General features: G+C 43.2%; 1 protein-coding gene across 9 annotated transcripts in view; it reads right to left on the bottom strand.

The window, feature by feature from the left end:
• Positions 1 to 24822, bottom strand: part of jcada (junctional cadherin 5 associated a) — a 66181-nt gene that overhangs the window by 23768 nt on the left and 17591 nt on the right. For 4 of the 9 annotated variants that reach the window (XR_009656525.1, XR_009656526.1, XM_060940097.1 and 1 more), the window contains exon 1: positions 16682 to 17086. The exons of 2 other annotated variants lie outside the window; for them this stretch is intronic. The gene's annotated coding sequence lies outside the window, so the exon portion shown is untranslated. Of the gene's footprint in view, positions 1 to 11575; positions 11644 to 16681; positions 17087 to 17284; positions 17377 to 24822 lie in introns of those variants that run through there. 3 more of the 9 variants (XM_060940091.1, XM_060940092.1, XM_060940095.1) reach the window with 3 other exon arrangements.

Raw genomic sequence — 24822 nt, 5'->3', positions numbered from 1 at the left:
AGCAGTAGTAGTATTTTGCCTTTGCATTGTGGTCTCTTATTGCCAAGTTGAAAGAATTTGTTTCTCAAAGCAAACACTGAGGGAAAGCTAACTTAGCCAGACAAGTAGGCTACAGATTGTCATTTGCTTATGCTGATGTAGGTTATCAAATATTTTGCTTCATTCAAGGATAAAACTAAGAAGCCATAAACTAGAAGACGTGCCTGCCAATATTATCCTAAATGTATCACGGATCAGGCATAGTCGTAAGCTTATTATGTTAGCCGTTTGCATGCTCCATTAGGAACTATGTATTCAGTGTAGCATACGGCTTACATGATATAAGCAGTGTTTACACATGCAAGACAACAATACACAATATTAAAATATTGATTCTGTAACATTTTGAACAAATACAGGTTGACCTACCAATCCTTGTTACAGGGACGGCAACAGGAAAATTTTATTTCAGCTGAAACTCCGAACGGGGGGGGGGTTCAGGGGGGGCGGAGCCCCCCTGAAGCTTTAGCCTTTTTAGCCTCTTCTACCTATTTTCTAGCCATTTTACATGTATATTGTGTGAAAAATACATGATAAAAATAAGTAAATATCTAAAGTTTAATAGAAAAAAGACAACTTACTCTGACTGCCCCAGGCATATTTACGAAGTGCAATAACATCCGAGTGTTTCTTGACCTTAGAAGCATGGTCAATTAATGCCACACAGCCACGGGATCCGTAGTTGATCACATCGTTACAATAAATGCAAAATGCTTTGCCAGGCAAATCGCACTTCTTGATAAACTGTTCAAGCGTCTCGCTGACCTCCTCGATCTTTTTTCCAAGTTTCACTTTCGTAGTAACTGTCCGCTGTAGCCAATCCCAACGAAATTTGTTCTTGACGTTTTTGTCAATTTCAGCCACCGATGCTTCTTGATCTCGTGATAAAAACTTCATATTTCCGCAGAAAACAATGCTCTCAAAACCTTGTGCAAGACATTTAGCTAAAGGCAAAATGACGGCCAGTGAAATGAAACATGCTTTCGCATTGGTTCAATCCTTCACTTCGCAACCAATCACAGACTCGTTTGCTTATTTTCATTGTTACACTCGATATAGAAGCTTCCGTTGTTCGCGAGACATGTGGTTTCGATACGATTTGACACTAATCTTGGTAGCAGCAATAAAAGTTAGGTACCTAACCCCCCCTAAAACTTTTCTCTACGGATTTAGACGTTCCACAAAAATGATAAAATTGAAATTCAAAACGGCGGATTTCCGCCGTTCGGCAGAAAATTGCCATCCCTGTTGTTATCCAACCTTGTGGTGTTCAATGCTGGGCTGTCTGCCTGTCCGCTGTCCATCTCGGAGTCGGAGTCGCTCTCAGATTGCACAGTAACAGGTTCAAACCTGTACGGTTGGATGCACCCGTGTTCGTCATCACTAGATTCTTCCGATCTATCCCACTCACAACACAATTCTAGACTCCCAGAAGAGGAAGAGCTAGAGAGTTCACCGGCGTTTTCATGCGCCATTTCCATTGAGTAGAACAGCCAGTGAACTGCAGCGTGTTCTTCCGCTGACGTCACAACATGGCCGCGAGCCACAGACCCAGTTTTCTTGCGCTGTGCAATTAAAAGTTGGATATTCGCGTAACAACAGCTTCTTTTCACGTAATTATAACAGAAATCTAACATGTTTGCCATGTTGTATAGTTTATTTAAGAAATTGCATAGAGTCATGTTCGTGTCATCAGCCCTTTAAATTAATAATGCTATTATTAACTTCACTTTTAGACAGCATTTTGATGTCACTTGACCTTGAATGACCTTTGGATATACAGTATAAATCAAAACATGAAGTATAAAGTCAAGGATGTGCTTTCATTGCAACCCTCAAACCACCGGTTGCTTTCAGAGCTGACTGAAAACATCAGACAAAACTGCTTTTTAAAGTGGTTTCTAAAAGCTGACCTGCAGGCAAAGATTAAAGAGGCCTTTTGTCAGAAGATAACAGCCCACCCTCAGAACCAAATCCTGTGCATTTCCAACTGTCTACATCTAACGTTAGAAGAGTCAGACAGCTCGGCCTCAGTGTGATAATGCCAGCCAAATTTTCCTCGGCTTTCTTTACACACAAAGACGCTCTAATCTACGCCTTCAGGGTGAACGCTGAAGCAACCCACTACTCTTGATTTGTTTAGGGATCGTCCATGGTTACTAATGTTTTCCTTTTCTGAAAAGCGGGCTTTTCAACAATGGAGTAAAAGCAAGGTGATGACTCGGGTACTGTAGAAATGCTTCCTGATTACATTGGCGCTCTTATCATAGGATTGTTAACACAGGAAATAATGCTTTTTTTTTTAAGTGGAACTAACACATTACAAACCACAGTGCCAGGTTTCTGTTGCACAAAAACACCCAAGCTCTCCATCCCCTCATTTCACAATAATGTTTAAGACTTTAGTGTATTCTCAATATGTCGTTTATTGTATTTCACAGTTAAAGGCAACATGAAATGTGGAACCCCAAAGGTGGAGTATGTTGATTCAAAACTTATTTCAGCTGCAGAATCAGCAGGTATGCTGTAACCTAAAGCCAACAGAGACCTACTCAACACATTTATCTGTATCTCTATCTCAGTCTGTAATTAACTATCAATAATGGCTGATATTTCATGGTCATTTGAGATGCCTCTCAATTAACGTGCACACGGGCGCGCGCGCACACACGCGTGTGTATATGGAGGGAAGCAAAACAGGACATAGTGAAATAATCTTATCCAACAAAAACACAGACTAACATTTACAGAGAAGTACTTGCTTGGAAGACGGGAAAGCTTTGGCAAAGCTGTGGAATTCAGGCCTCGCAGGTCAATATATCTTGAAGTAAGCAGCACTGGTGCCTATAAAAATCAAAGTACTGAGCTTGACTTATGGCTTAGCCTATTCTGCAGCTTGATTCTCGGCGCAGAGCTGCTTTTGACCTGCTCAGCATGTCTGTACATAATTAGCGTACATCACGGGGTTTGGACTAGCACGAGACGTCAGTGACAGAGTCTATCAGCTCAAAGTGCTCAGATCAAAGAGTGGGCAAGCAGAAGAACAATGATAATTACAGTTTTAGGAGACATTTAAACACACACCTCACTGCTGAATATTGTATGTTAGTCTTAGACTGAGAATTTGACTGAGCGGAGGTGCTGGCCATAAAATAAAACGCTAGTTTACAAAATGATCACGATATCAATAAATCATTATGGATCTAATATCTAGGGCTGTAACGATATGCGTATCGAAATCGAAAATCGCGATACGCAGAGCCACGATCCATATCGCGATACAAGAAGGCAGAATCGCGGTACACCCTTTCAAACTTCTCCTCAGCCCAAAAACAGAGGCGCTTCCAAACTTCAATTTATGAATACTTTACTTTTTATTTAAATTACATTTTAAACTTACTTAAATTACTTTTATTTTTTTATATCTATTAGTAAGTCGTTTTTTCGCTGACCTGCGACAATCTTCTGCAAGTCACGCAACGTCCACACTCGCCACTGGCAGAGCATTCATTTCTTTTAAGCGGTCGCCATTCTGGTTGCGACGCGGGGAGCGAATCTGTAAACAAGCAGCTCATTGGCTGGCTAGGTGTGCCACAAGCCAATCACAATCACTTGACCGGAAAGGCATGCAGTGTTGCCAGATTGGGCGGGTTTAGGTGCTTTTTGGCTGGTTTTGAACATATTTTGGGGTGGAAAACGTTAGCAATATCTGGCAACACTGAAGGCATGTCTGCTTGGGCGGAAGCCTTCTGCGGCAGTTACATTTTGACACGCGAGCAATGTTTCACCATAAAAATTCCGTAATTTCCATCTGTTTTCCGCGATCACAGAAAATCATTGGCCCTATGAGAGTGAGACAGTGAGAGAGCCACCCCCCCAAAAAAAAATCTTAACGGATTTACATGATTTGGAAAAATAACTTTTTCAGAACCGAAAAAAACAGAGCTTCCGGCTCAACAGTATTATTCTGAGAAATAAAACAATCTTTGGATATACATTTGTTCATTTTTGCATACATATTACTCATTCTCTGCAGTGGTCTGAATTATTTGTTATTAAAATAGTTAATGTAAGTAAGTAAATGTTAATAAGTCAAATTTACTACTTTAAAAAAACATTTTTAAAAAAATCGTGGGCGTATCGAATCGTGGGTCAAAAATCGCGATACGAATCGAATCGTGAGTTGGGTGTATCGTTACAGCCCTACTAATATCTATTATCCTATTCTTTTTAATGATGAATATGTGGGACATCATGCAAGAAATAACTCTCCGACATATACGTCTATTCAACATGAAGATTCAACACAGTCACAATAGCATATCGGTGTTTTCCGACACAGAGCACAATTACGTCACTGTAATTAATCTGACGAGTAGAAATTACACAGGAGAAAGTGAGCGTTACGATCCATGTGTCTTCCATATGGCTTTAAGGCCTCTAGTATATGAGTCTATCAAATCATTAGGCAACAAAAGCAGGCATTTACCTTTCATCACTTTTAATTGCGACTAATAATCCAGCTTTATACTAATCTACATATGGTTGCACTTTGCATGCTATCACAACCAGAAGGCTTTTAAAAGTTTTTTTCCACTGAAAATTACATCGGAGAGGAAAAAGCTATTCCTGCACGTTTCAACAGAACTCCGAGATAGAAAGTCTCACTCCTACTGGATATGTTTTGATAAAACTTTCCTTCTAATTCCTCGCTGTCTATGAATAACAATCCAGTCATATAAACAACTACAAAAAATATACTCCTGCTCAAGCTGGGATTTTTAATAGCCTGAAGAGAAATGTATTGACAAAATAGTTCAGACACCCAATCTGGGTTCTTAGGCCCCCGTTGGCTCAAACCCAGAACCTTTCTGTGTAGAGTTTGCGTGTTCTCCCCATGTCTGCATGGGTTTCCTCCGGGTGTTCCAGTTTCCCCCACAGTCCAAAAGACATGCAGTTAGGTTAACTGGCTACTCTAAATTGTCCGTGTGTATGAATATCTGAGCACGAGTAGTATGGCGGCTGCCAGCGACGCCTTTGTATGCCTTCGACTCAGCCATATTGAGCTGTGTCCTTCATAATTCAGCTGCAAGAAAGGATGATTCCAGCGCTATTGAACTTACAGAAATGGCACTACGGTATATAAGTCCATCATCAGTATCAATCCAAAACTGCACTTTTATTCCTTTTTTATTGGGAGAAAATTGCACTATCATTGTATTTCTCATTCTTATTCTGCTTTAACAAGCAGTTTATTTTTGGCGTGGTGGCCTAGATAAACTAGAAGCTTTCCTGAACGGAAATGTGTTTCTCTTTTCCACGTACCTCTATCACAAGTTATAACATCTCAAAATATGATTACTCCGAATTGTGAAAAAGGAAATGTGAAACTTACATTTAAAGACTTGCATGTCCACTGCAGCATCGGTGAATTGCAGTATATAATAACAAACTGAACTGATTAGGCTTATGTCTGCTGCATTATAAGGCACAAACACCCTCATGAAAGCCTGAAGCCCTTTTTACACAGATTTTCCATAATATTGGCATAAAGAAGGCACCTAGATATTCCGGCTTTAGTGATTTACACTGAACCAAATAAAGCTGACATGAAGCCAGTGTGTGTTTTTACATTGCGAGCCTGCGTGACGTGTCACACCAGAGCCTCAGCATCTAGGATGACAGTATCTTTGCATCGGAAATGCGAATACCCCGAGCATTCCAGCGCTGCTTTGAAAACAACTGAGTGTTGAAATGCTTTTGTTAGTTCTGCACATTTATATCACTCTTCAAACACAAACAAAGCTGCTGATGCCTGTTCTCAACAGGCTGTGTAAAAGGGGCTTGACATTCACTGTGTGAGGAAATCCCGCTTAGCTAGCAAAGTTTTAGACATCATTAGGCAGTCTGACTGCATCTGAGAGCCTGACGTCATCTTTGCAGGAAGATTTCCTGGGCAAGAATAAAAAGTAAATAAAAACATTCCCTTCTCATTTTGCGAGAACACATTTATGATTTCTTAAGGGCGGCACGGTGGTGTAGTGGTTAGCACTGTCGCCTCACAACAAGAAGGTTCTGGGTTCTGGCTGGCGAGGGCCTTTCTGTGCGGAGTTTGCATGTTCTCCCTGTATCTGCATGGGTTTCCTCCGGGTGCTCCGGTTTCCCCCACAGTCCAAAGGCATGCAGGTTAGGCTAACTGGTGGCTCTAACTTGACTGTAGGTGTGAATGGTTGTTTGTCTCTATTGGCCCTTTTCCACTACCCTTTTTCAGCTCGCTTCAGCTCACTTCAGCCCGACACGGCTCGCGTTTCGACTACCAAAAAACAGCACGACGCAGCTCGCTTCAGCCCTGCTTAGCCCCTAAAACTCGCACGGTTTTGGAGTGGGGCTGAAGCGAGCCAAACCGAGCCGAGTGAGGCTAGGGGCCTGAGCAGACACTCCCCTGTGCACTGATTGGTGAGGAGGAGTGTCCTCACATGCCCACACACGCCCCGCGAGCACACTGGGATCTGTAAACACCGCAAACCCGGAAGAAGAAGAATTACGAATTACGAGAATTTCTGAAGCCTTATGCGCCTTGCCTCATCTATACACTCTTGCCAGTATCTGTTGGCGTTGTCGGTGACAACAAGCCACAGCACCAAGACCAGCAACACTAACGACTCCATGTCCTCCATGTTTATTGTTTACTATCCGGGTCGTGAGACTACCGCTTAAAAGGTCACTGATGTCACTGTTTGCGCTGCTTAACGACATCACCTGACGTCCACCCACTTTCGCTAACTCCACCCAATGTGTCCACCCACTTCCAGCCAGCACGGTTCAGCGCGGTTGTAGTCGAAATGCAACTCCAACAGCCCCACTCAGCTCGACTCAGCCCAACTCAGCACGGCACGGCTCAGCCGCGTTTGTAGTGGAAAAGCGGCATAAGTGTCAGCCCTGCGATGACCTGGCGACTTGTCCAGGGTGTACCCCGCCTCTCACCCATAGTCAGCTGGGATAGGCTCCAGCTTGCCCGTGACCCTGTAGAACAGGATAAGCAGCTACAGATAATGGATGGATGGATTTCTTAAAGTTGAGGTGTCAATGTATGTTAAGCTCGCATTATCATTTATTTTTTGTTGTCTGTTTGTTTGCCAGAATTCAGCCATGATGACAACTGATGGAAATACCCACAACACTACACAACTGTTATGCTGCTCAAATTTATTTTCCAGTTTCCATGCTGTCCAACTGCCAGATCACAGTATAATTTCTCCAAAATGAAATTATTGTAATATTCCTACTGATTTAAGGAAAACTCTTCAAAATATTTACCACACTGCATATGTACACGTTTCACTCTGCCGTTATACTTTATGGATACAGATAACTTAAACACAAAACCTGCACTACACTTGCAATATTATCTTGCTATTTCCAACCACATTACATAAGCACGATAAGTTAGTTATCGAGGCTGTGAGTAAATTTAGACAGCCCTTCCAACTCCGCAGAGATCTGCTGAACTAATGGGAAAGGACTTTAAAAACAATGAGTCATGGAATATCTTTGCAGTGGCTTCGGTGGTGTTTGACCAGCCATTTCCGATGTAGCTAAGCACTAAACTCTCACTTAGAGGGCACTGTGCTCTCACACTCCACACTTGGTGCAGTGATAACAATAAGCAAAGTGTGCTTAGGGCATACGCATAAACAGACACACTGCAAGTCAATTACCCAACTCTTTGGCACACGCACACAAAAGGCACATACACAAACACACTTCAGCTTCTCCTACTGCTTCCTCCTGCTTTTCCCTTCTCTCAGAGCTTCCCTAAGGGAGTACAGTGTCTCTCACACAATACTGCCACTATCTGTGCTTGTTTTCATGACTAGCTGAACTGAAGGGTGAGAACTGGTCAGCTAACAGCACAAAAGCTCCGGGGACTGTATTGTTAAGTCAGCAGCAAAATGGGAACTGAGCTATGTAGGCTCAGACTGGACAGGCTTTACTGCTCCAGAGTCAATATTACACAGAATGAAACTTTATTATCTACAGAAACCTATTATTGGCTTGTTTACATCAGTGTTTCTTAAGTTCAGGTTTAGGGACCCCAGGGTGTATGAAATAGTCTTGGGAATAAGTCCAGGAAATTCTTAAACTGCTTGGTATAATTTAATTTATATTATTATAATGAATTCCTGAAAGCTATGATACATAACTAGATATGGCTCTATCTTCTGTACGACTCTGGAAATTAAAGGAGCAATATGTAATTTTTCAGCCTACTGAGATAAATCACAACTGCGCTGAAAATATTTCCCCTTCACTCCAACCGACAACACCCTTTCTGTTAAAACCATGCATACCTCATAGGCTGCCTTTTAAGAAAAAAGTGCAGCGTCACAAAGTGGAGAGGTGGAGCTTATTTCTGGGCCAGAAAAATAAGAGAAAACTGGAATAATTAAATGAGCTAAATCCACTGCACAGCACTCTGCGAATCAGTTATCAATCACATTTCCGAAAGAATCCTTGAAATGGGGTGCATAAATGTTTAAATCTTGTAAATTGTGCCTTAAGAAGCATATCATAGCTCTGTTGTAAATTAACAGTAACAATTTTTTTTTTTAGCTATCCCCAGGCAGAAACTCTTCTCTAAACGTATACCTCCCCCTCAATCTGGAGAAGCTCAATGATTAGGTCCTTGTGACATTCATACAATGACTCAACTGCAACAGAATTAGATAATGATATTTAGCAGACACTTGGAAAACCAGGGCTGACATCGCATACAAACACGAAATGCTTTCGGGATGAGGAATGCAAGTCTTTTATCAGTAATGCAGGAAGACACAACCGCTTGATTCATTGATCTTTAATAAAGAGGAAGGACGCTTGCTGCTGGAGGACATTAGACGAAAGGGGTATTGATTATAACTCTGTATGCAGATGTCATCTACGCACACTGCAATCCTTTAGCAAAATTAACAGATGACGAGAAGCGCATAAACAAGACATCTATGAAAAGTCAATTAAAAACTGACAGGCAATATTAAAAAATATACAATATCAGTCAAAACTGGGCGGCACGGTGGTGTAGTGGTTAGCGCTGTCGCCTCACAATAAGAAGGTCCGGGTTCGAGCCCCGTGGCCGGCGAGGGCCTTTCTGTGTGGAGTTTGCATGTTCTCCCCGTGTCCGCGTGGGTTTCCTCCGGGTGCTCCGGTTTCCCCCACAGTCCAAAGACATGCAGGTTAGGTTAACTGGTGACTCTAAATTGACCGTAGGTGTGAATGTGAGTGTGAATGGTTGTCTGTGTCTATGTGTCAGCCCTGTGATGACCTGGTGACTTGTCCAGGGTGTACCCCGCCTTTCGCCCGTAGTCAGCTGGGATAGGCTCCAGCTTGCCTGCGACCCTGTAGAAGGATAAAGTGGCTAGAGATAATGAGATGAGATGAGATCAGTCAAAAGTTTGGACACCCCTACTCATTCATAGGGTTTTTTTTTTCTGTATTTTGACTATTTTCTACATTGTAGAACAATACTGAAAACATCAAAACTATGAAATAACATATAGAACATATATGGAATTATGTGGTAGATGAAAAAGTGTTTAAAAAAATGTTGCATATTTTAGATTCTTCAAAGTAGTCACCGTTTACCTTGATGACGCTTTGTACGCTACTGGCATCATCTTAACCTTCATGAGGTAAGAAGAAGAAGAAACCATTATTTGTCACATGCACACTTCAAGCACAGTGAGATTCATCCTCTGCATTTAACCCATCTGAAGCAGTGAACACACACACAGAGCAGTGGGCAGCCACACCACAGCGCCCGGGTAGAAGTCAGGGGTTAAGTACCTTGTTCAAGGGCACTTCAGCCCAAGGCCGCCCCACATTAACCTAACTGCATGTCTTTAAACTGTGGGGGAAAACCGGAGCACCCGGAGGAAACCCACGCTGACACGGGGAGAATAATATGCAAACTCCACACAGAAAGGCCCTCGCCGGCCACTGGGCTCGAACCCAGAACCTTCTTGCTGTGAGGCGACAGTGCTAACCACTACACCACCGTGCTGTAGTCACCTGGAACGCTTTTCAATTAACAGGTGTCTCGTCAAAAGTTAATTAGTGCAATTTTTGCCTTCTTTATGCGTTTGAAACCATCAAACAGTAAATAGTAAATAAAAAACCCAGTAAATAGCCATATTCCACAACTGTAGTAATCCATATTATGTCAAGAACCGCTCAACTAAGTAAAGAGAAACGACATCCATCATTACTTTAAGACATGAAGCTTCTTTTAATCAATAAAAATAAAGAAAATAACATTGAATTAGGAGCTGTGTACAAACTTTTGACTTGTACTGTCCATAATAATTGTCACCATGTAGCACACTCGTGACTATTAAAGTGAAAAGGCCACATGATAAATACTTGTGTATTCGTGTTTGTGCATTATTCACAGTGCAATCATATTATGTGACTAACTATAGAAATGTGCTCCCGCTAGGAAACAAACTCTGCTCTGCTTGCCACGTAGGCCTAATATCCCACACGTTAAATGACTTTCTGGCTTTGTCAAGCATGCTCATTCCTCTTCCTTCTACTCCTACAGACTCTATAGTAGAGCTACACAATACTGCAATACTGGCCTTTGCATTAATCATTTTGACAAAGCATGCTATATGCAAATGAACACCCTAACCACAATGTAAGATAAGTTTCCAGATAAGTCTTCTGTGTAAATTTTCCTCGATCATGGCATTTATCAACTCAGTATGTTGCAAGATAAATTGCAATATACTGTACTTGTCCATATCATCCAGCTCTACTTTATGTGCTCAATGTTATCCCTAGGATAGATTTCGATTCACAGCTGAGAGAATCAAATGGCTTCATTGAGGGTTCAGGGTATGAGCTATGATTCCTTATTACGCGGCTTTGTTGAATACTCGATTTTGATTGGTCGATTACAGCATTCTACGCCTGTTATTTCTGAATAGTAGACCGCTACTATAAATAACAGACTGTTGCTATGGACAGAGTTCTGATCACAGACTCTGGAGGACCACATCCAATCATATCAACCTGCAGAAAGGAGTCTGGTACATTTTTGTAGAAAAAGGTTACTCCATCAGAAAACACCATGGAAGAGTTTTCTAATATTCATTTTACTGTTCAGTTTAACAAGAGTTATAATGCTAAGCACGCTAATCTTAAGAAGGCTCCAAAGTTTACGTTGCTTTGGATGCTGTTCCAGCTGGAAGAAATAAAATATTTTTTAAGTCAATAAAATCATTTTTAAAATCTATATTTTGTGTCAAGTTACTGTTTTCTTTACTAAGTAGCCATGTAGTAAGCGGGATAATAACGGCGAGCCGGTCATTATTGCGAAATACACCATAATGGTGATGCAGGACCCCGATGTGAATCAGAGGGGTCTTGAATCACTCTGAAGGGGTTTATTTCACAATAATGGCCAGCTCTCTGTACATTATCCCTGACATAAAAAAGGAGTTCTATAAATTCTGGTGATCTTGAGTGATTTTACCTTTTAAAGCACCTTAGCTTTTGTCTGCCCTGCAATCCTCTTGCCCTCTAGTCAACATCTGCACACTTCCTTATCACCAGACCATCCTAACCTGACACAAAATTTACAGCAGGTAGCTTGTGTGAATTCTGGCAAGTCTGGAACCAAGAACATATGAGCTAGGTAGATAAACATTCGGGTTTCAATGCATACAAGGACAAATAATTTATTGGGGTTTAGGATGACCATGTGAACTTTTACGGCACCAGCTTATTGTTTTATTGGTCACCATAAAGCTTTCAATAACTATCGCAAAACAAACAGAAAAGCCAAGTAGCTACAAGAGTCATAAATGTCAATCTAGTCTCATGAAAGTGTCCTGTATATTTAATGCTGGGATCAGACTACATGAATTTAGCTTGATTTTGAAATGATTTTTCTCGTGGTCAAAAAATTTCCAGCGTCTGGCCTGAAAATGAAAGTTGGGAATAAGACCCGGGCCTTTTAGTTGGACATAATCAAAGAAGAGCGATGTGGTGTCTGGGAAAAGTCTAGCATGTCAGAGGTTTTTTTTTTGTATTTTCTTGCCTAGTTTGACAACTCCTACGACGTGTTCCTTAATAACGATGATTGACAATTTCTTGACTCTCCTCTTCAAGACATGCAAGGTTGTGAACGATGATTGGTTGGGGTCAAACTTGTAGTGTTGTCAGTCTCTTGACCAAGACATGGCAAGAATCTATGGCACTATGATTTTGATTGTCTAATGTGACATGGTGACCATTGTGAAAGACAGAAACATTGTGTCATGTGATCCTGTCATAAGAGGTTCAGGCAAACTGTGGAATGATCCAACAGCTTATGCCTCGGTCTCACATAGCTGGAATCACTTCATGGTAGACAATTTTGGGCCTTCAGGGGGTCAACCGGCATGCATTCCAGGCTCTTCCATCGAAATACGTGAGAGCCAGGGAGCTACCTTGACAACCGGGAGGGCCCGGAAAGTTTGACTGTGTTGAAAATTGTCATGGGTCAAGTGCTAGATGAAGTCATCTGTTGCAACCATGAAGGCATCTGTGAGCATACGTGAGGCTTTTGTGGGTTACCAGCAGATACCATAGCATTCCATCACAACCATCAAGCTCAGAATGTTCACAGAACAACATTCTGCAGAAAGTGAAAAGTTTGCCTAGGAGGCGTGGCTTATTTTGTCTGGCCATGGCTATGCCGTACTACAGCCACGAAAACCGTACACACTGCCGTCAAGCCATATGTCATTATATGTTGCTGCCGTTGTTGGTTTTAAGGGCATCTCCCATTGCAGCTACCGTGGCTTCATTTGCATATTTACTACGCCCAACAGGTTTTAAGGGCATCCACAATCTGCCACACCTCCACAATCGCACGCACACACAATCCACACCTCCACAATCTGCCAGAATGGCCACAGTTCTCACGGATCAACCAGCTATGTGCAGGGTTTTCATTACTAACCGATTGCCGATCGAAATCATCGGTTGTAATGACATCTGAATTGGTTGTTTTTCGGCCAAATGCAATTTTCCCGTAATTGTTCGAACTTTCTCGTCAGACTTATTTGATAAGGAACACTGTTACTTGCGCGCCATTTGGTTGCTGAGGCTGTGTACATGTGACTAGATAAACGGTGGGAACAGATTGGCTAATCTTTCTTATATCATCCAATCATTTAACGCATGTGGTTCCCACGTGGTAAGATGGCGACTCTATCCTGTATGGTATAGCGTGATGGCGACCTCAAAAAAACAAAAGCGAATGCTGTTTGATTTTGGCTTCGCAGAAAAAAATGGTAAGTCTTGCGGAAAATGCCCAGTTTACATTTTAGAAGTTATTGCTATTTTGCATGTTTGTCGTTATACATTCAATTTCTTCATTCTGCGAGCGTTTGTGTTATGTTCTGATTTCCCAAATCTTGATTGGGCTTTGTGGCATACAAACTGTAATTGCCACGAGACCCAGGAATGAAATCTACCATTAATACAGCAGTCTATTTCAGATGGACTATGGAGAGCTAACGATTGGCTGTTAGAAATTGCGAAATTTGTTTTCGGCCGGGGCGCTTCACCCCCCGGTCCCCCCACCAGCGTGTTGCCCTGGACCCACTCTCATGACCCCCGGCCTAATCTATTTACGCTACAATGACCTGCATAGCGCTTGTATTGTTTCTGCCTACCGCTAGCGGCCTGCAGTGGCTACTCATGCGTCGTGCTTTGGTCTTTACTTTCTTGCGGATTTCCCCAGTACACAAATACTGATGACGTAGTCAGTATTCTCAGTAACCTTGTGGTTCTCGAATTTCCGCGATGTGACAATGGGAAGCGGAAAAAAAATTGTTTATGAAGTAGACCCTCATCTTCCAACATCTGCTACCATCAATGGTGAGTAGGTTGTATTTTTAAAACATATAGAAGTGATAGCTTAAAGTGCCATTCCACCATTGGATGTATTTTTTTGGCATAAAATACAATATATTTTATGACAACATGACTAGACAGAGAAATCTTTTAGCTTCAAAATGATATATCAAACATAATTTTTTGACAACGACAAGTATATTAATTTTGCGACCAAAGTCACCTACCCTTTTAATTTCCGCGCGGTAGTGAAACGTGATGTCATCGGCAGGTTCCCCTTCTTGTGTACCATGTCACGTGTGACGTGGCACAGATTATCAGCAATGGTGGATAGAACGCGATTGTCAGCTTCGGAAAAGAAGCGAAGGAAAATAGCAAGTGATGCCCAAAGGAGACGGTCGATGGTGAATATCGGCACAGCAATCGACAAGTGGAAATCGCGTTCTATCCGCCATTACTGATAATCTGTGCCACGTCACACGTGACGTGGTACACAAGAAGGGGAACCTGCCAATGACATCACGTTTCACTACCGCGCGGAAATTAAAAGGGTAGGTGACTTTGGTCGCAAAATTAATATACTTGTCGTTGTCAAAAAATTATGTTTGATATATCAAAATATATTACATTTTATGCCAAAGAATACATCCAATGGTGGAATGGCACTTTAAGTATTTTTCTTGATTACTGCCAAGTTTCATCGTAATCAAAAGACTAGCACATCGGTTTTGCTAACGTTAGAAAACTAGGCCCATGTTTACATTAGACAGTATCAGCGGATCATCAGATTAACGTTTTTAAAACGATTAGTGTGCACACAGCAACACCAATACACGATTCGCGTGCACACAACAATACCAATACACGGATACGCTCGGCTCCGCAGGCATCCTGCGCTCCAAATCACTCCGCCCTGAACAGCGAGTGCCCTCTGGAGGGTGCGCACTCCGGCCCTGCGCAGCTCACAGAGCGCGCGAGTGAAGCACACTAGCAGTGTTTTCGGGACTGAGCCGCTGTGTGTGTGATCCCAGCGCATATCACTTACCACTTGCAAGTGGAAGGATGGCAAGCCTAAAGACAATCATAACTACACAATGGGCAGTATTTGCATCAGTATTTGCAGTATTTTCATACTTTTATACTCTTTAATGAAAGGTGATACAAGGCGGAAGTCCGCGCCGTTTTTCAGCAGTCGCGTCACATGACCAACGCCAGCGAATCAGGAAGGTGGATGTCACAGTGACGTTGTCCACTGAGGACGCCAGCTAGAGCTCAGCACAGCGTATTCGCGTATCTCAATGTTTACACAGCACCGGACCAGATACGATCTAGATTGAATACGTGGACGCTGGCGGATTCCCGTTTCCCGGCGTTTCCAGGTGGTTTAATGTAAACGGACAGTGCATCCGCGAAGAAAACGAGACAGATACGGTCTAATGTAAACGTAGCCTACGTGTCCAAGTGCTGCCGGCAGACGGACAAAAAGTAGGACAAAAATTAAGCAAGTTATGGTCATTTACAGGTGGAAGTTGTTGATATCGGTCACAGTTCTTCGACTGTTTTAGTGTGTAATTAAGGGCCTGTGATTTTTCGAGGGGCGGCACGGTGGTGTAGTGGTTAGCGCTGTCGCCTCACAGCAAGAAGGTCCTGGGTTCGAGCCCCGGGGCCGGCGAGGGCCTTTCTGTGCGGAGTTTGCATGTTCTCCCCGTGTCCGCGTGGGTTTCCTCCGGGTGCTCCGGTTTCCCCCACAGTCCAAAGACATGCAGGTTAGGTTAACTGGTGACTCTAAATTGACCGTAGGTGTGAATGTGAGTGTGAATGGTTGTCTGTGTCTATGTGTCAGCCTTGTGATGACCTGGCGACTTGTCCAGGGTGTACCCCGCCTTTCGCCCGTAGTCAGCTGGGATAGGCTCCAGCTTGCCTGCGACCCTGTAGAAGGATAAAGCAGCTAGAGATAATGAGATGAGATGATTTTTCAAAATTAAAAAAAATTCTTAATATTTGCCACAGATAGTTGGTTCATGCATCATTTTAAAGGTCTTTTCTAGTGCTTTCTAGCATAGTAGAAATATTCTTAATCTAATAACTTTTGATTTTTATTGTCACATGCCTACCTAATCTGTTACTTTTCACATTTCAGACTAATGAAAACCCTGTATGTGTGACCTTAGTGTTAGGAAACGACCCAGTCGAACTTATGACAGTTTAAAAGATTTTGTGAAAAGCGAGGAGGAGCTTTCGTCCTCCATTTCCATTAAGTCTCATCCCTCCAGTTCTAGACATATGTCCCTGGTCTCTAGAGAGCACACTTAACTGCAGTTCTTTCTTTCTTTCTCTAGAGCCTTGGAAGGATGAAATGTCGATGGTGGATAAATGAAAACCCTGGAATATGAACTCTTATTTCCACTAAGGCTGTAGGACATAATGAGAATAAGAGCTTGTTGATCTCACACTTCCCCAATGAGAGAAGGAAGGAAAGGCGCATCCATCCATCTCACACACACACACACACACAACAGTTTTCCGGACAGCTAATAGCTAATTAGCTCATTATTGACTCATTTTTCCACAGCTGGTGTTTGACCAAACGCGACCGACTCTGGTTTCTAGGGCTCAGAGCTCAGATATTATCGACTCCACTTTCTGGTTAGCATTACGTTAATAAAACAACTCAGTGTAAACAAGACATAATCTTAGCAACTGAGTTAATGTGAAGAAAACCGGAGCTAATTACCTGAGAGAGAGAAAAGCCTTTACCTCAGAGTCCTCATCGCGCGCGTGCCCCAAACATCCACTACTAAACAGCAGCAGCAGCAGGAATATCCGGTGTTAAGAGTCTCACAGAAAGTTTGCAATCCTCACAAACGCCGCCCTAATAATAACCAGCGCACTATTTCACATTCTTCTCTGCGCAAAAAAATGTTTACTAGGACATCCAGGTCGCCCCTGAAACCGAGCAGAAGGTCAACAGGCGGCGCGTTTATTTATGATTGAGCAGCTGGGTGAGAAGGCTGCTGTGCGCGGCATCACGAGTCGCACAGCGGTTACACTCCGTCCTCACGAAATCTCTCTCTCTCTCTCTCTCTCTGTCCGAAATCTCAGCTGCACCGTCAGCGCGCTCGGTAGCGGAACCGCGTTCTCTCCCTGAGCTGGAATCACACACACACACACACTCACTCACACACACACACTCACTCACACACACACACTCTCTCACACACACACACACACTCACTCACTCACACACACACACACACACACTCACACACACACTCACTCACACACACACTCACACACACGAGCGGAAATAACGGAAAACAGAGCGCGTGTCACGTACCTGAGACTGGGCTCTGCAGTTTAGTAGCGCGCGCGTGCGGTTTATAGAGCTCAGCTGGACTGCTGTAGTCCTGTTAGTCCTCACACACACACACACACACTCACACACACACCCACACACACTCACCACACACACACACTCACCCCCCCACCCACACACACACACACACACACTCACACACCCACACACACACACACACTCACCACACACACACACACACACCCTCACACACACACACACCACACACACACACACGGCTAGAGGAGCACACCCTTTCCTTCAGCACCCACACACACACACACACACACAGCTAGAGGAGCACACCCTCTCCTTCAGCACCCACACACACACACACACACGGCTAGAGGAGCACACCCTCTCCTTCAGCACCCACACACACACACACACACACGGCTAGAGGAGCACACCCTCTCCTTCAGCACCCACACACACCCACACACACACACACGGCTAGAGGAGCACACCCTCTCCTTCAGCACACACACACTCACACGGCTAGAGGAGCACACCCTCTCCTTCAGCACCCACACACACACACACACACACACACACACACGGCTAGAGGAGCACACCCTCTCCTTCAGCACCCACACACACATGGCTAGAGGAGCACACCCTCTCCTTCAGCACCCACACACACACACACACGGCTAGAGGAGCACACCCTCTCCTTCAGCACCCACACACACACACACGGCTAGAGGAGCACACCCTCTCCTTCAGCACACACACACACACACACACACACACGGCTAGAGGAGCACACCCTCTCCTTCAGCACCCACACACACACACTCACACACACACGGCTAGAGGAGCACACCCTCTCCTTCAGCACCCCCCCACACACACACACGGCTAGAGGAGCACACCCTCTCCTTCAGCACCCTCTCCTTCAGCCTCCCAATGTGGTGAAAGTGGTTCCTTCCAAAGTAGCAGAGAAACTTTAGCCTAGAGAGAGGACGGAAACACTAACACACCCTTACTACACACACACACACACACACACACACACACACATCTCTCTCTCTCTCTCTCTCTCTCTCTCTCTCTCTCTGTCTGTCAGAACAAAATAGCCCATCTTGTGTATCTTATACCTCATATCTTCCACATGGATGGATGGATGGATGGATGGATAATTTTGTGAATAAAGCTTTAAAAATAAACTTCTTGCACCTTTCTGTACAATAGCTACAAAGGTTTACCCTAGAGGGCACCGTGTCAATGACCAGGAAAGGGACAGGGGTGGGTTTCCTAAAAGCATCGTAGCACAAAGATCATCGCTAAATGGTAGAGTGAGCATCACAATGAACACTCTCTCTCCTAGTTAAGATGCTCTTAGAGGTAAGAGGCTTTTGGGAAACCCACCCCCAGTTTAGTATTCTCTCTCTCTCTCTCTCTCTCTCTCTCTCTCTTTCAGAACAAAATAGCCCATCTTGTGTATCTTATACCTTATATCTTCCACATGGATGGATGGATGGATAATTTTGTGAATAAAGCTTTAAAAATAAACTTCTTGCACCTTTCTGTACAATAGCTACAAAGGTTTACCCTAGAGGGCACTGTGCCCATGACAAGGAAAGGTACAGAGGTGGGTTTCCTAAAAGCATCGTAGCACAAAGATCATCGTTAAATGGTAGAGTGAGCATCACAATGAACACTCTCTCTCCTACAGTGGTGCTTGAAAGTTTGTGAACCAGTGGCGCCTCCAGAAATATTTCATAGGGGTGGCCAGATGGGGACACTTAAAATCTTGGGGTGGCACACCAAAACTAAAAGCCATAATTTCAGGATATCATTATACTGTTGTAGTAAACTGGCCAGTAGAAAACTATCAGAAAGACTTAAGGAAATGCCTACTGATATACTTTGGTTTATTGTGTTATATTTAATGTTACTAATGATCTAATGTGCACAGACTAATAACAGTACAGTTAAGATTTTGAGTTCCACAATAATTATGTTTCATTGTGTAATGAATATATAAGGCATAAGGTGTAACAGCACTATTTAGCACTTAAAAAGCACACGTTATGACGCATACTTCCCCCTCTTCTTTTACTAAAGAATATTTTGACTTATTTACTTACTGGTAGTCTTCTCCGTCTTCTCTCTTAACTCCTTTTGAGGTCATTATTTACCTGTGTAGGTACAAGCGGCGGTGACGCGCACACGCTGAGCCGTGCTGTAGGAGCGCGCAAAAGCGGCGGGGGGGAGGGGCTGCTGTGAGTGAGGGAAGATGATCTTCCCTCACTCACCGAAGATCAAGAGCGTCTTGCCTGGCTGGCTGTGCATTTGGGATGAACTGCATAACTGAGGCTACTACAATCTATACTGGCCAGTGGGGTGGCCAGTAAATTTGTAGGGGTGGCCACAGCCCTCCCTGGCCACCCCCTGGTGGCGCCACTGTTGTGAACCCTTTAGAATTTTCTATATTTCTGCATAAATGTGACCTAAAACATCATCAGATTTTCACACAAGTCCTAAAAGTAGATAAAGAGAAGCCACTTAAACAAATAAGACAAAAATATTATACTTGGCCATTTATTTATTGAGGAAAATGATCCAATATTACATACCTGTGAGTGGCAAAAGTATGTGAACCTCTCGGATTAGCAGTTAATTTGAAGGTGAAATTAGAGTCAGGTGTTTTCAATCAATGGGATGACAATCAGGTGTGAGTGGGCAGGCTGTTTTATTTAAAGAACAGGGATCTATCAAAGTCTGATCTTCACAATACATGTTTGTGGAAGTGTATCATGGCATGAACAATGGAGATTTCTGAGGACCTCAGAAAAAGCATTGTTGATGCTCGTCAGGATGGAAAAGGTTACAAAACCATCTCTAAAGAGTTTGGACTCCACCAATCCACAGTCAGACAGATTGTGTACAAATGGAGGAAATTCAAGACCATTATTACCCTCCCCAGGAGTGGTCGACCAACAAAGATCACTCCAAGAGCAAGGTGTGTAATAGTCGGCGAGGTCATAAAGGACCCCAGGGTAACTTCTAAGCAACTGAAGGCCTCTCTCACATTGGCTAATGTTAATGTTCATGAGTCCACCATCAGGAGAACACTGAACAACAATGGTGTGCATGGCAGGGTTGCAAGGAGAAAGCCACTGCTCTCCAAAAAGAACATTGCTGCTCATCTGCAATTTGCTAAAGATCACATGTACAAGCCAGAAAGCTATTGGAAAAATGTTTTGTGGCTGGATGAGACCAAAATAAAACTTTTTGGTTTAAATGAGAAGCATTATGTTTGGAGAAAGGAAAACACTGCATTCCAGCATAAGAACCTTATCCCATCTGTGAAACATGGTGGTGGTAGTATCATGGCCTGTTTTGCTGCATCTGGGCCAGGATGGCTTGCCATCATTGATGGAACAATGTATTCTGAATGATACCAGTGAATTTTAAAGGAAAATGTCAGGACATCTGTCCATGAACTGAATCTCAAGAGAAGGTGGGTCATGCAGCAAGAAAACAACCCTAAGCACACAAGTCATTCTACCAAAGAATGGTTAAAGAAGAATAAAGTTAATGTTTTGGAATGGCCAAGTCAAAGTCCTGACCTTAATCCAATCGAAATGTTGTGGAAGGACCTGAAGCGAGCAGTTCATGTGAGGAAACCCACCAACATCCCAGAGTTGAAGCTGTTCTGTATGAAGGAATGGGCTAAAATTCCTCCAAGCCAGTGTGCAGGACTGATCAACAGTTACCAGAAACATTTAGTTGCCACACAAGTTATTGCTGCACAAGGGGGTCACACCAGATACTGAAAGCAAAGGTCCATATATTTTGCCACTCACAGATATGTAATATTGGATCATTTTCCTTAATAAATAAATGACCAAGTATAATATTTTTGTCTCATTTGTTTAACTGGGCTCTCTTTATCTATTTTTAGGGCTTGTGTGAAAATCTGATGATGTTTTAGGTCATATTTATGCAGAAATATAGAAAATTCTAAAGGGTTCACAAACTTTCAAGCACCACTGTAGTTAAGATGCTCTTAGAGGTAAGAGTCTTTTGGGAAACCCACCCTACTTTTGTATCCTCTCTCTCTCTCTCTCTCTCTCTCTCTCTCTCTCTCACACACACACACACACACACACACACCCATCATCATCATCATCATCGCTGTCACATTTAATCTGAATGGTAAGCATCTGATCAGAATAAAGACAATGTAGCCCTGTATTATTGTTATTATACTATCAAGGATACAGCTTTAGTATGTATCTTTCCCCATGGAAGGAGCACGTGGAATACCTTTAACCAGCTTTCAGAGTAAAGCTTTACAGGCATATCAGTGGTTCTTAAGGTCCGGTTAGTGTATCTACTTGAAAAGTATAAAGATACATACTACAGCTACAAAAGATCCACTCCAGTGACAAGGAAAGCTACAGTTTGGGGTCCTTATTTCTGAGAACTCAGTGAGCCAATACAGGTGGCTACTATTTGTGGTTTGTCAGGTTCGTTAGCATCAAAATGATCTCAAAATGTCTTAGGATTCTTTTCTGGGAAAGATACTGTACATGTTATCAAAATGAGCACTAGCATCTTCTGGTCATCCATATCTCACTACTGATTTGAGGATCTGATTAGCAAATTTAAATGTCAAATTTCCCCCAGGATCAATCAAGTAAGGATGTATCTTTACACTAAGGATGTATCTTTACACTATGGATGTACACTACCTTTTGATCACATTTAGCAACAGACTTTTGGCTAAACAGTCGCTGTAATAGTTTCATAAATTGGTTATCATCCATCCATCCATCCATCCATCCATCCATCCATCATCTATACTGTTTATCCTTCAGGGTCCTGGGGAAAGCTGGAGCCAATCCCAACTGACTTCAGGTGAGAGGTGGGCTACACCCTGGGCAGGTTGCTAATCTATTGCAGGGCTAACACAGAAACAAACACCCATTCACACTCACATTCTCACCTGGGGCAATTTAGAGTAGACAGTTAACCTAATTCATATGTCTTTGGACTGTGGGAGGAAACCGGAGCACCTGGAGGAAATCCACACAGGCACGGGGAGAACATGCAACCTGCACACTATCAAATGTAATAAAATATACACACATTAAATAGGCCTGTCTGTGTGATATATCAGAATAGTTTCACCAAGACTGTTATTACAAACCACATTTCCAGAAAAGTTGGGATATTTTCCAATATGCAATAAAAACAAAAAAATCTGTCATTTGTTAATTCATGTGAACCTTTATTTAACTGAAAAAAGGACAAAGAAAAGATTTTCAATAGTTTTACTGACCAACTTAACTGCAGTTTGTAAATATAAAAAGTTAGAATTTGATTCCACTTGAAAAAAAGTTGGGATAGAGGCATTATTACCATTGTGTTACATCATCTTTGCTTTAATAACACTTTTTAATTGTGTGGGAACTGAGGATACTCATTGTTGCAGTTTTGCAATTGGAATTTTTATCCATTTTTACTAGATACAAAACTTCAGGTGCTCATCAGTCTGTGGTCGCTGTTGTCTGATTCTCCTCTTCATGATCTGCCATACATTCTCAATTGGAGACAGATCTGGACTGGCAGCAGGTCAGTCAAGCACACACACTCTGTGTCTATGAAGCCATGCTGTTGTAGCTCATGCAGAATGAGGCCTGGTATTGTTCTGCTGAAATTAACATGGACTTTCCAGGAAGAGACATTGCCTTGATGGCAACATATGTCTCTCTAAAATCCCAATATACGCCTTGGCATTAATGGTACCTTCACACACATGCAACTCACCCATGCCATGGGCACTGATGCATCCCCATACCATCACAGATGCTGGCTTTTGCACCTTTCTCTGATAACAAACTGAATAGTCATGTTCACCTTTGACATGGAGAACTTGATGTCTGGTTTCCCTGAAAACAAGCTGAAATGTGGACTCATCCGACCACAGCATACATTTCCACTATCTTTTAGTCCATCTGAGATGAGTTTGGGCCCCCAGAAATTGGCAGTGTCTCTGCATAGAATTGATAAATGGCTTCCTTCTTGCATTATACAGTTTCAGGTTGCATTTCTGGATGCAGCAGCAGACTGTGTTAAGTGACAACAGTTTTCTGAAGTACTCCTGAGCCCATGTGGCTATATTTGTCACATTAGCATGACAGTTTCTCAGGCAGTGCTGCCTCAGGGCGCAAACATCATGCACATTCAACAGTGGTTTCTGACCTTGTCCTTTATGCACTGAGATGTCGCTGAATTCCCTGAATCTTTTAACAATATTATGTAGATTTTGAAAGCCCTAAATTCTCTGCAATCTTGTACTGAGAAATGTTCTTTTTGAATTGACTAACAATTCTCTCATAAATTGTGGCACAAGGGGGTGAGCTATGATCCATGCATGCTTGCAAAGACTGAGCCTTTGGTGCATGCTCCTTTTATACCCAATCATTATACCCTCACCTATTACCAATAATTGTGGAATCTTCCAAAATACTTGAATATCTTATAAACTTTTCAGTCTTATTTTGCCTCTGTCCCAACTTTTTTTTTTTTGAGTGTGCTGCAGGCATCCATTTATATTTACAAACTACAATGAAGTTCGTCTCGTCTTGTCTTCTTCCGCTTTATCCGGGACCGGGTCGCGGAGGCAGCAGTCTAAGAATGGAAGCCCAAACTTTCCTTTCCCCAGACACCTCGGCCAGCTCCTCGGGAAGAACACCGAGGCGTTCCCAGGCCAGCTGAGAGACATAGTCCCTTCAGCGTGTCCTGGGTCTTCCCCGGGGCCTCCTCCCAGGGGGACATGCCTGGAACACCTCCCCAGGGAGGCGTCCAGGAGGCATCTGAAAAAGATGCCTGAGCCACCTCAGCTGATTCCTCTCAATGTGGAGGAGCAGCGGCTCTACTCCGAGCTCCTCCTGAGTGACTGTGCTTCTCACCCTATCTCTAAGGGAGCGCCCAGCCACCCTGCGAAGGAAACTCATTTCAGCCGCTTGTATCCGCGATCTTGTTCTTTCGGTCATTACCCAAAGCTCATGACCATAGGTGAGAGTCAGAATGTAGATCGACCAGTAAATTGAGAGCTTCGCCTTTTGGCTCAGCTCCTTCTTCACCACGACGGACCGGTAAAGCGACCGCATCACTGCGGAGGCTGCACCAATCCGCCTGTCGATCTCACGCTCCATCCTTCCCTCACTCGTGAACAAGATCCCGAGATACTTAAACTCCTCCACTTGAGGCAGGACTTCTCCACCAACCTGAAGAGGGCAAGCCACCCTTTTCCGGTCGAGAACCATGGCCTCGGACTTGGAGGTGCTGATTCTCATCCCAGCCGCTTCACACTCGACTGCAAACCGCCCCAGTGCATGCTGGAGGTCCTGGTTTGAAGAAGCCAACAGGACAACATCATCCGCAAAAAGCAGAGATGAAATCCTGTGGTTCCCAAACAGGATTCCTTCCGGCCCCTGGCTGCGCCTAGAAATTCTCTCCATAAAAATTATGAACAGAACCGGTGACAAAGGGCAGCCCTG

Source organism: Neoarius graeffei, chromosome 14 (assembly GCF_027579695.1).
Source record: "Neoarius graeffei isolate fNeoGra1 chromosome 14, fNeoGra1.pri, whole genome shotgun sequence".
Classification (NCBI taxonomy): Eukaryota; Metazoa; Chordata; class Actinopteri; order Siluriformes; family Ariidae; genus Neoarius; species Neoarius graeffei.
This window is presented reverse-complemented; position numbering and strand designations above follow the sequence as displayed.